At 44.2% G+C, this 10,847-nt stretch overlaps 1 long non-coding RNA gene across 1 annotated transcript; it reads left to right on the forward strand.

The window, feature by feature from the left end:
• The first annotated feature begins 769 nt into the window (after window positions 1-769).
• LOC122447412 lies at window positions 770-3,553 on the forward strand. Its single transcript, XR_006271219.1, has 3 exons — window positions 770-1,317; window positions 1,585-1,794; window positions 3,421-3,553. It is a non-coding gene; the product is annotated as an uncharacterized LOC122447412 (long non-coding RNA).
• The last annotated feature ends 7,294 nt before the right edge of the window (window positions 3,554-10,847 follow it).

Genomic DNA, 10,847 nt, shown 5'->3' on the forward strand with positions numbered 1-10,847 from the left:
TGTGACCCTTTGGACTGTAGCCCATCAGGCCCCTCTGTCCATGGGAATCTCCAGGCAATACTGGAGTAGGTTGCCATTTCCTGCTCCAGGGGAACTTCCCCATCCAGCCATCGAACTTGTGTCTCTTGTGTCTCCTGAATCGGCAGGCAGATTCTTCACTGCTGAACCACTAGGCGAGTCAGAAGCAAGTGTGACTCGCTGGCAAAAAGACCCAGAGATCAGTTCTCCTGAGAATCATGAAAGTGAATCAGCTGCATTTGCAGGAGTTTCAGAGGCTGAGGGTCTGTGTCTCTCCAGACCCCTGCTCCCCTGCTCTGGACCCAGCCAGGACTAGCAGGACAGCTGCAGGAGCAACATGCCATCTTGATTAGAAACCAAGCAAATTCATTCAAGGACAAATTTCCTAATGGAAAACTAGAAATTAAAGCCTTAATTGCATACAGCAAATGAAACCAACAACAAAATGAGAAGGTAACCTACCAGATGGTGAAAGTATTTGCACATCAGGCATCAGGATTTATCATGAATCGCTTGTAAGGAGTTTATATCCAACATTTATAAAGAACTCATGCACCTTAATAACAAAGAACAATCCAATTTAAAAATGGGCAGAAGATCTGAATAGATATTTTTCCAAAGAAGACATACAAATAGTCAGTGGGGACCTAAAAAGACAGATGCTCAACGTCACTCTTCATCAGGAAAATGCACATCAAACCCACAATGATATGTCACCTCATACCTGTTAAAATGCCTATTATCAAAAGGACAAGAGTCTGTTTTGGCAGGGATGTGGAGAAGGAGATCCTTGTGCACTGTTGGTGGGAGTACAAATTGGTACACACACTACGGAGAACAGTATGGAGATTCGTCCACAAGCTGAAACTACTGTGGGATCCAGCAATTCCACTTCTGGGTGCCGAGATGCTAAAGGAAGGCAGTTTACAGATTCCGGCTGACGTTTGCCAATGTGGGGGAAACGCAGGAATAAACACGACTGCTCTTCTTGAAAACGAACTTGATGGAGAAGGCGATCACGAGGCGCACGTGCTCTCTCTTAATCCAGGACTCTGCGGTAACTGTCGATTTACCCCGCAGTTGGGTGAACTTGATCTGTTTGGGCAAGCGGCTCCCGTGGAGAGCTGGGCACCTTGAGTGGTGTGAGAACAACTTCCCGCCCGGCTGACTGAGCAGAGGGCATCCTCCCTACCCCCAGCTCCTTTCCTGGTGTTGAGGCTCCGGTGGGCCTGCAGACCCTCAGGACGGGGCTCCGTGCCAGGCAGCTGTGTGCAGAGATGCCTCCATGCTCAACTGCAGGTTTGACATCATCTGTTAGTTGGTTTCCTCGTCTTCAAAAGGCTTGTTTGCCTTTCTCTTTCAACTGGATGTTATGGTTTTATTTGCAATTTGAGTCTGAATTAGACAGCCAGACTTTGTTTTCTCTGAGGCTTTCTTGCCCTTAGCATTTTCATAGCGGTTCAAATTTGACTTGCTTAAATCAGTTTTCATTATGTGACCGAGAGAATTTATTGACAGAGCACATTGTCTCAGTATTCCCTGTAATTTTCTTTCTTCTTGTTGCAGACAAGGAGCCAGGATCTGTGATTCTTTCATGAATTCCTCCTCCTCCCAAGCTTTTGGCCAGGATGGAAGCAAAGGCGGTCTGTTTCCTCATCTACTGTAAAATGCTCAACCCGCTGGGGAGATGACCCTGACTTTCCTGGAGAGTCCTGGGCTGGAGGGAGCCTTGAAGGACAGGAGATGGTGTGGGGGGCCCAGAACACCTGGAAGGAGGTGAGAGCCATGGGTCCTGAGAGGTGGGCTCCTGGTGAGGGGCTCTGCTGTCTCTGTGCCTCCTGGGTTGGCACATGGGAGCCCCTTCAGGTACTAGGACTAATGTGTCTGTGTTCCTAGGGCAGTGGGGATGGCGGTCCCTAGGGCCCCTGGATTATCCGCCTGGCCCATGGGGACCAGGAGCGTGTGTGTGGGATAGATTCGGGAGGTTGGTGAGCAGAAAGTCTTCTCCATGGCCTTGATGCTGCTTCAGAGCCTAAAAAGAAATCAAGTTCAGATTTTCTATTTTCTGCTTGGAATGTAATTTTTTCACTTAAACAGTTGATCCTTGAACAAGGTGGGGGTCAGGGGTGCAAAGCCTCCTGATTGAGGAAAATCTAAATATAACTTATGGTCAGATCCCCCCATTCAAGTCTCCTCCAAGCCCACTGATCCATCGGGGATCCAACCAACCCCAGACTGAGTGGGACTGAAGTACTGACAGTGGAGAAATATATGTGTGTCGAAGTGGACCATTGCAGTTCAAACCTGTGTTGCTCAAGGGTCAACTGTGTGCGCGCGCACACACACACACACACACACACACACACACACACACACGGAGCACAGGTGATTTCATCACTGATCTTGATTTTAGTTTATTTTAACTCTTAAAATGGTAACTGCAGCCACATAACAAATGATATCTAATCTTTCTGAGAGGTAATCACTCTTAAAATAGCATTCATCTTCTAAACTTATTTATTTGCATGGGAATACATGTGTACTTATTAATAAGCTCACTCTGTTTAGTTAATATGGCTCCTCAGCCATATTTCATGACCACCCACCAGACTCCTTCTAATTAATTAGCTACACAATACTTATTATTGTGTAAAATGATTGTCCTTTAATTTGTAGTTCCACATCTTTATTGATAGGCATATAGTTGAATCTGGAAGTGGATGGAATTCCTGGCTCAAGAGACACATACTTTTAAAAAATGTTTGGTTGCTTTTGCCAAATTCACCTCTACAGTGTTAGCACAATTTGGTGCTCAAATGCTCAGTCGTGTCCGACTCTTTGTGACTCCATGGACCGTAGCCCACCAGGCTCCTCTGTCCATGGGATTCTCCAGGCAAGAATACTGGAGTGGGCTGCCGTTTCCTTCTTCATGGGATCTTCCCCACCCAGGAATAAAAACCACCTACAAAAAAATATTAAAAGCACACAGGTGATGTGAATTCAGTCCCCACAGACACAGGAGGGACATCTTGTGGTTACAGATGCATTTGAGGGAATGTATTTGGGGTGTGTTTTTTCCAAAACAAGCTGCTGGCTCATATTTCTGTATACTTGGTTTTGACAATTTTAATACTTGAGAATTTTTAGTACTTACTTGGTGCTTAGCCATGAATTTTTTTAAAAATGTCTGAAAGTATCCAGCATTTTACAGAGTTAATGTCGTATGGCTTTCCTGATTGGCCATATTGTCATTTCTGGTAGCTTTGTCTCAACTTTGTTTCTGATCTTACGTTCTATACACAAGCTGTAAGTTGTTACGAAGTCAAATTTGTCAGTCTTTCATTTGATAGTAAAGGTTACCATTGGTGGCATTTCTACAGACCAGTGTGATACTTTTAACAGGATTAAACAGAATTGTTTTGAAATTGTGGTTCTGGAGAAGACTCTTGAGTAGTCCCTTGGACTGCAAGGAGATCAAACCAGGCAATCTTAAAGGAAATCAACTCTGAATATTCACTGGAAGATCTGAGGCTAAAGCTGAAGTGCCAATATTTTGGCCACCTATTGCAAAGAGCCAACTCATTGGAAAAGACCCCAGTGCTGGAAAAGATTGAAGGCAGAATGAGAAGCGGGTGACAGAGGATGGTTGGATGACATCTCCAACTCACTGGACATGGGTTTGAGAAAACTCTGGGAGACAGCTGAGGACAGGGAAGCCTGGCCGCAGTTCATGAAAGTTGCAAACAGTCAGACGTGACTTAGCCACTGAACAACAACAAAAGAGAATTAGGCGGGAAGCAGGGAATCCTTGTCTTTGTGATTTTAAGTTCTTTGTCACTGTTGTATTTACCTAAAGTTATAGAAAAATGTGATTTTTTTGACCTCAGAAAACACCTAAACATCTATACAAGTGAATGTGTAACTTTCTAGTTGAAAGGGAACATAAAAACTGTAAAATTAACTTTATTAAATGAAATCAGTTTATGTGTGGCTCTCATTTCTTCTTGGCTCCAGTTCATAACAGTTTACATCTCTAGAATTTTTTTCACAACTAAAACAAATGGCCATCAATTAAACAAATTTCATCCTGGACTTTTGACTACTGGAAACTCAACTCATCATCTAGTTAAACTTGTTTAAAAAGAATCTCCGAAGCATTATTGCCCTTCATTTTAAACGACATACACAAATGTGGTATCAACACATCCTAAAAAGTAAAGCCAAATTGATCTAGAATTTTCCATGTCTGAGAAAGCAGGATATTAATATAACAAATTTAAAAGCCAGAGGTCAGTAAAGCAATTGGGTTACTGCTTACCACAGTGCCAAGCAATTAACTCTATCATATTTTTACAGTCAGATCTGCCATTGATCTGTTGAACTGACCAATTGGTGGTAGTCAGCATTTTAAATCAGAACCCTTCATTACATGACAGAAGCTTTATGAACACCTTAAAACTGGAAATTAGGTTTCCACATTGCTAAATCAATTAATCGGTCGAGTGAAGAAGAGTCATAGGAAAAAATATGGTGATGTCATAAAAATCAAATGAGAATGTGATGTAGTAGAGCATACATGTTAATCCCAAAGTGCTAATTTATCCCACTGTGGCCCCGCTGCCCCTGCCAAACTTTCCCTTTTGGTAACCATGATTTCGTTTCCTTAGTTCGAGAGTCTATTTCTGTTGTGTAGATAAATTCGTTTGTATCTTTTTTTTTTTTTAAGATTCCACATACATAAAAAAGTGATATCATATGGTTTTGTCTTTCTCTGTCTGACTTCACTTAGTATGATAATCTCTAGGTCCGTCCACATGCACTACATATAAACTATATTCAGTTCAGTTCAGTTGCTCAGTCGTGTCTGACTCTTTGTGACCGCATGAACTGCAGCATGCCAGGCATCCCTGTTCATCATCAACTCCCAGAATCCACCCAAACCCATGTCCATCGAGTTGGTGATGCCATCCAACCATCTCATCCTCTGTCGTCCCCTTCTCCTCCTGCCCCCAATCTTTTCCAGCATCAGGGTATTTTCAAATGAGTCAGCTCTTCACATCAGGTGGCCAAAGTTTTGGAGTTTCAGCTTCAGCATCAGTCCTTCCAATGAACACCCAGGACTGATCTCCTTCAGGATGGACTGGTTGGATCTCCTTGCAGTCCAAGGGACTCTCAAGAGTCTTCTCCAACACCACAGTTCAAAAGCATCAATTCTTCAGTGCTCAGCTTTCTTCACAGTCCAACTCTCACATCCATACATGACCACTGGAAAAACCATAGCCTTGACCAGACAGACCTTTGTTGGTAAAGTAATGTCTCTGCTTTTTAATATGCTGTCTAGGTTGGTCATAACTTTCCTTCCAAGGAGTAAGCGTCTTTTAATTTCATGGCTGCAGTCACCATCTGCAGTGATTTTGGAGCCCAAGAAAATAAAGTCTGTCACTGTTTCCACTGTTTCCCCATCTATTTGCCATAAAGTGATGGGACCAGATGCCATGATCTTTGTTTTCTGAATGTTGAGTTTTAAGCCAACTTTCTCACTCTCTTCTTTCACTTTCATCAAGAGGCTTTTTATTTCTTCTTCACTATCTTCCATAGAGTGCTGGCATCTGCATATGTGAGGTTATTGATATTTCTCACAACAATCTTGATTCCAGCTTGTGCATCATCCAGCCCAGTGTTTCTCATGATGTTCTCTGCATATAAGTTAAATAAGCAGGGTGACAATATACAGCCTTGACGTACTCCTTTCCCTATTTGGAACCAGACTGTTGTTCAATGTCCAGTTCTAACTGTTGCTTCCTGACCTGCCTACAGATTTCTCAAGAGGCAGGTCAGGTGGCCTGGTTTTCCCATCTCTTGAAGAATTTTCCACAGTTTGTGGTGATCCACACAGTCAAAGACTTCGGTATCATCAATAAAGAAGAAATAGATGTTTTTCTGGAACTCTCTTGCTTTTTCTAAAACCAACTTGAACATCTGGAAGTTCACGGTTCATGTATTGCTAGAGCCTGGCTTGGAGAATTTTGAGCATTACTTTACTAGAGTGTGAGATGAGTGCAATTGTGCGGTAGTTTGAGCATTCTTTGGGATTGCCTTTCTTTGGGATTGGAATGAAAACTGACCTTTTCCAGTCCTGTGGCCACTGCTGAGTTTTCCAAATGTGCTGGCATATTGAGTGCAGCACTTTCACAGCATCATCTTTCAGGATTTGAAATAGCTCAACTGGAATTCCATCACCTCCACTAGCTTTGTTCATAGTGATGCTTCCTAAGGCCCACTTTACTTCACATTCCAGCATGTCTGGCTCTAGGTGAGTGACACACCATCGTGATTATCTGGGTTGTGAAGATCTTTTTTTGTACAGTGCTTCTGTGTATTCTTGCCACCTCTTCTTAATATCTTCTGCTTCTGTTAGGTCCATACAACTTCTGTCCTTTATTGTGCCCATCTTTGCATGAAATTTTCCCTTGGAATCTCTAATTTTCTTGAAGAGATCTCTAGTCTTTCCCATTCTATAATTTTCCTCTGTTTCTTTGCATTGATCATGGAGGAAGGCTTTCTTATCTCTCCTTGCTATTCTTTGGAACCCTGCATTCAAACAGGTGTATCTTTCCTTTTCTCCTTTGCTTTTTGCTTATTTCACAGCTATTTGTAAGGCCTCTTCAGACAGCCATTTAGCTTTTTGCATTTCTTTTTCTTGGGGATGGTCTTGATCCCTGTCTCCTGTACAATGTCATGAACCTCCATCCATAGTTCATCAGGCACTCTGTCTATCAGATCGAATTCCTTGAAACTATTTCTCACTTTCACTGTATAATCATAAGGGATTTGATTTAGGTCATACCTGAATGGTCTTGTTGTTTTTTTCTACTTTCTTCAATTTAAGTCTGAATTTTGCAATAAGGAGTTCATGATCTAAGCCACAGTCACCTCCCAGTCTTGTTTTTGCTGACTGTATAGAGCTTCTCCATCTTTGGCTGCAAAGAATATAATCAGTCTGATTTCAGTATTGACCATCTGGTGATGTCCATGTGCAGAGTCTTCCATTGTGTTGCTGGAAGAGGATGTTTGCTGTGACAGTGTGTTCTCTTGGCAAAACTCTATTAGTCTTTGCCCTGCTTCATTCTCCAGACCCCCTGACCTGCCTCTTGAGAAATCTATCTGTATGCAGGTCAGGAAGCAACAGTTAGTACTGGACATGGAACAACAGACTGGTTCCAAATAGGAAAAGGAGTATCTCAAGGCTGTATATTGTCACCCTGCTTATTTAATTTATATGCAGAGAACATCATGAGAAACGCTGGGCTGTATGAAGCACAAGCTGGAATCAAGATTGCCAGGAGAAATATCAATAACCTCAGATATGCAGATGACACCATCCTTATGGCAGAAAGTGAAGAAAAGATAAAGTGCCTCTTGATGAAAGTAAAAGAGGAGAGTGGAAAAGTTGCCTTAAAACTCAACATTCAGAAAACTAAGATCATGTCATCTGGTCCCATCACTTCATGGCAAATAGATGGGGAAACAGTGGAAACAATGACAGCCTTTATTTTCTTGGGCTCCAAAATCACTGCAGATGGTGACTACAGCCATGAAGTAAAAGACACTTGCTCCTTGGAAGAAAAGTTATGACTAACCTAGACAGCGTATTAAAAAGCAGAGACATTACTTTGCCAACAAAGGTCTGTCTGGTCAAGGCTATGGTTTTTCCAGTAGTCATGTATGAATGTGAGAGTTGGACTATAAAGAAAGCTAAGCGCCAAAGAATTGTTGGAGAAGACTCTTGAGAGCCCCTTGGACTGCAAGGACATCCAACCAGTCCATCCTAAAGGAAATCAGTCCTGAATATTCATTGGAAGGTCTGATTCTGAAGCTGTAAAAAAAGAAACTTCAATACTTTGGCCACATGATGCAAAGAGCTGACTCATTTGCCAAGATCCTTATGCTTGGAAAGATTGAGGGCACGAGGAGAAGGAGACGACAGAGAGTGAGATGGTTGCATAGCATCACAGACTCAATGGACATGAATTTGAGTAAACTCTGGGAGTTGGCGATGGACGCTGAGGCCTGGTGTGCTGCGGTCCATGGAGTCGCAAAGAGTCAGATGCAACTGAGCGATTGAACTGAACTGAACTGCTTCATTCTGTACTCCAAGACCAAATATGCCTGTTATTCCAGGTGTTTCTTGACTTCCTACTTTTGCTTTCCAGTCCCCTCTAATGAAAAAGTCATCTTTTTGAGGTATTAGTTCTAGAAGGTCTTGTAGGTCTTCTGGAACCATTCAGCTTCAGCTTCTTCAGCATTACTGGTCGAGGCATAGACTTGAATTATCATGAGATTTAATGGTTTGCCTTGGAAATGAACAGAGATCATTCTGTTGTTTTTGAGATTGCATCCAAGTACTGCATTTCGGACTCTTTTGTTGACAATGATGGCTACTCCATTTCTTCTAAGGGATTCCTGCCCACAGTAGTAGGTATAATGGTCATCTGAGTTAAATTCACCCATTCTAGTCCATTTTAGTTCACTGATTCCTAAAATGTCGATGTTCACTCTTGCCATCTCCTGTTTGACCACTTCCAATTTGCCTTGATTCGTGGACCTAACATTCCAGGTTCCTATGCAATATTGCTCTTACAGCATCGGACTTTGCTTCCATCACCAGGCACATCCACACTGGGGGTTGTTTTTGCTTTGGCTCCATCTCTTCATTCTTCCTAGATTTATTTCTCTACTGATCTCAATCATCTACCCCTTGGTTCATGGCCTGGAATTGAGTTTACTTCAGAAATAAGTTCCATGAAATGAAAGAGCTCAATACTAATCAAAGGAATGACATGGCAGCTGTGAGGCTGTCATGGCTAATGCCATGGCAGGCAGCCTAGATTAGGAGTAGGCCTGGTTTCCCAGGGTAACATAATTATCAGGCCTCCTGGAGCCAGCCAATCAACATATGCCTAGCCAGAAAAAAGGGAACCTATCAGGGGAAAGCTGAAAGCCCCACGTTGGGCCAACAAAAATTACCTTGCAACTGTGTAACCAATCCGCTTACGCCAACTACCCACTGTGTAACCAATCCGATTGCGCCAACTACCTGCTGCTTATTTTGACCTAATAAATACCCGAGAGAACTGGGGCTCGGGGCCTTTTTGTCCTCACATACCTGGTGAGGGCGGGAGGGCCCTGGCTCGAGTCAGTAATAAATTCCCCTATTGCGAGTTGCATTGTTTCGAGGAGTCTTCTTTCCCAACCAGGGACTTGGACTACGGGCAGAACATTTGGGGGCTCGTCCGGGATCCCTTGACCGGGGAAGAATGCTCTTTGGAACAAAGGGGATAAAAGACAGGTAATAGCACCGGTGCTCAGGCAGGTCTAGAAAAGTCCAGAGTAAAGCTGAGGCCCTGCTGTGAAGCAGGAAGGTGTCTGGCACAGAAAGACCAGAGTAAATCCGAGGCCCTGCTGTGAAGCAGGAAGGTGTCTGGCGTTAGGGAAAGCTTTCCATGAGGGAACGGACTGGCCGTTCCAGCTGGCGTGAGGCCGAGGCCAGCGAGCGCGCTGGGAGGCAGCCAGCTCTGCGGGAAGGAGACCTCCTCTCCTAAGCCCGAATCTGGGGAACAGTGGACGCCATACGGTAAGGTGACCCTTGTTCCAGAGGATCTGTGTTGTTGGCCGATGTGTGTCTGTCTGTGTGTTTTTCTGTATAACTGCCGGCACTGTCTCCTGTCTCGTTCTCTGGTGTGTCGTTGTCTACTTCTTCCTATAAAGCCTTGGAGCCTCATTTCTGTTTCTGGGAGTTTCAGTGAACAGGCAGACAGTTGTTGGGGCAACTGACGAGTCCCAGCCAGGGCTACTCCCTGGCGGATTCTGAAGGCCTCCCAACAAGTCAGCCCCAGTAATGGGAGCCCAAGAGGGTGAAACTCTTTCCTTTTTTTCTCATATTCTAAACCAAGAATCTGGCCAAATAAAAACCCGTCTGTGTGGGCACGGGACAGGCACTTAAGAGCCAATAGGGCACCTGACACTGGAAGACTCCCGTGAAAGGATAAGGGGGTCACGGAATGGGCTAGAAACCCTTAGGGTGCCCGCCCCCAACAAGAAAACTTCCGTGCAATGACTAAGGCACTGAAATAGTTCCACGAAGCATACCACAAGCCCAACCTCCTGGCCGCCACCACTCCCGATAGGATTTATTGGTGGTAATTCTCGGTGACTTTCTTCTGACTCTCGCTATGGGGCAAAGAAAATCTATCTCACTCTCTCTCATGACTGATCATTTCTCGGATGTCAGGGCTAGAGCGTATGATCTGTCGCTACTGGTTACAAAGAGTAAATTAATAACCTTTTGCTCTACAGAGTGGCCCACCTTCCAAGTTGGATGGCCTCCAGAGGAAACTTTTCAACCTTCTGTTATTCGGGCGGTGAAAGAAAAGGTTATGGCTCCTGATCCCTGGGGCCACCCAAGCCAAGTCCCATATGTTGTGGTCTGGCAAGATCTAGTAAAAGATCCACCCGAAGGGTTAAAACCTTTTGTTCACAAACTCCCTGATTCTCCTAATGTACAGGCCCTGGTTATGGAAACTCCCACTGCCCCAGAGGAAGCCAAGAAGAATAAGGGCCCAAAACCAGTCTTGCAGGAATCCTCGGACCGGAACCTGATTGACTTGGAGACAGAAATTAGGCCCCCGCCATATGCCCCTCCTCCGTTACAGGTGCCCCCAGGGGGAAGAGCCCCCCCCCCACCCGATGAATCAGAAGGGACAAGGAAATCCCGACCCCAGAGAAAGAATAGAGGAAATAGGGGTGAGCAGGATCATGGGGACCCAGAG

Source organism: Cervus canadensis, chromosome 9 (assembly GCF_019320065.1).
Source record: "Cervus canadensis isolate Bull #8, Minnesota chromosome 9, ASM1932006v1, whole genome shotgun sequence".
In the NCBI taxonomy this organism is placed as follows: Eukaryota; Metazoa; Chordata; class Mammalia; order Artiodactyla; family Cervidae; genus Cervus; species Cervus canadensis.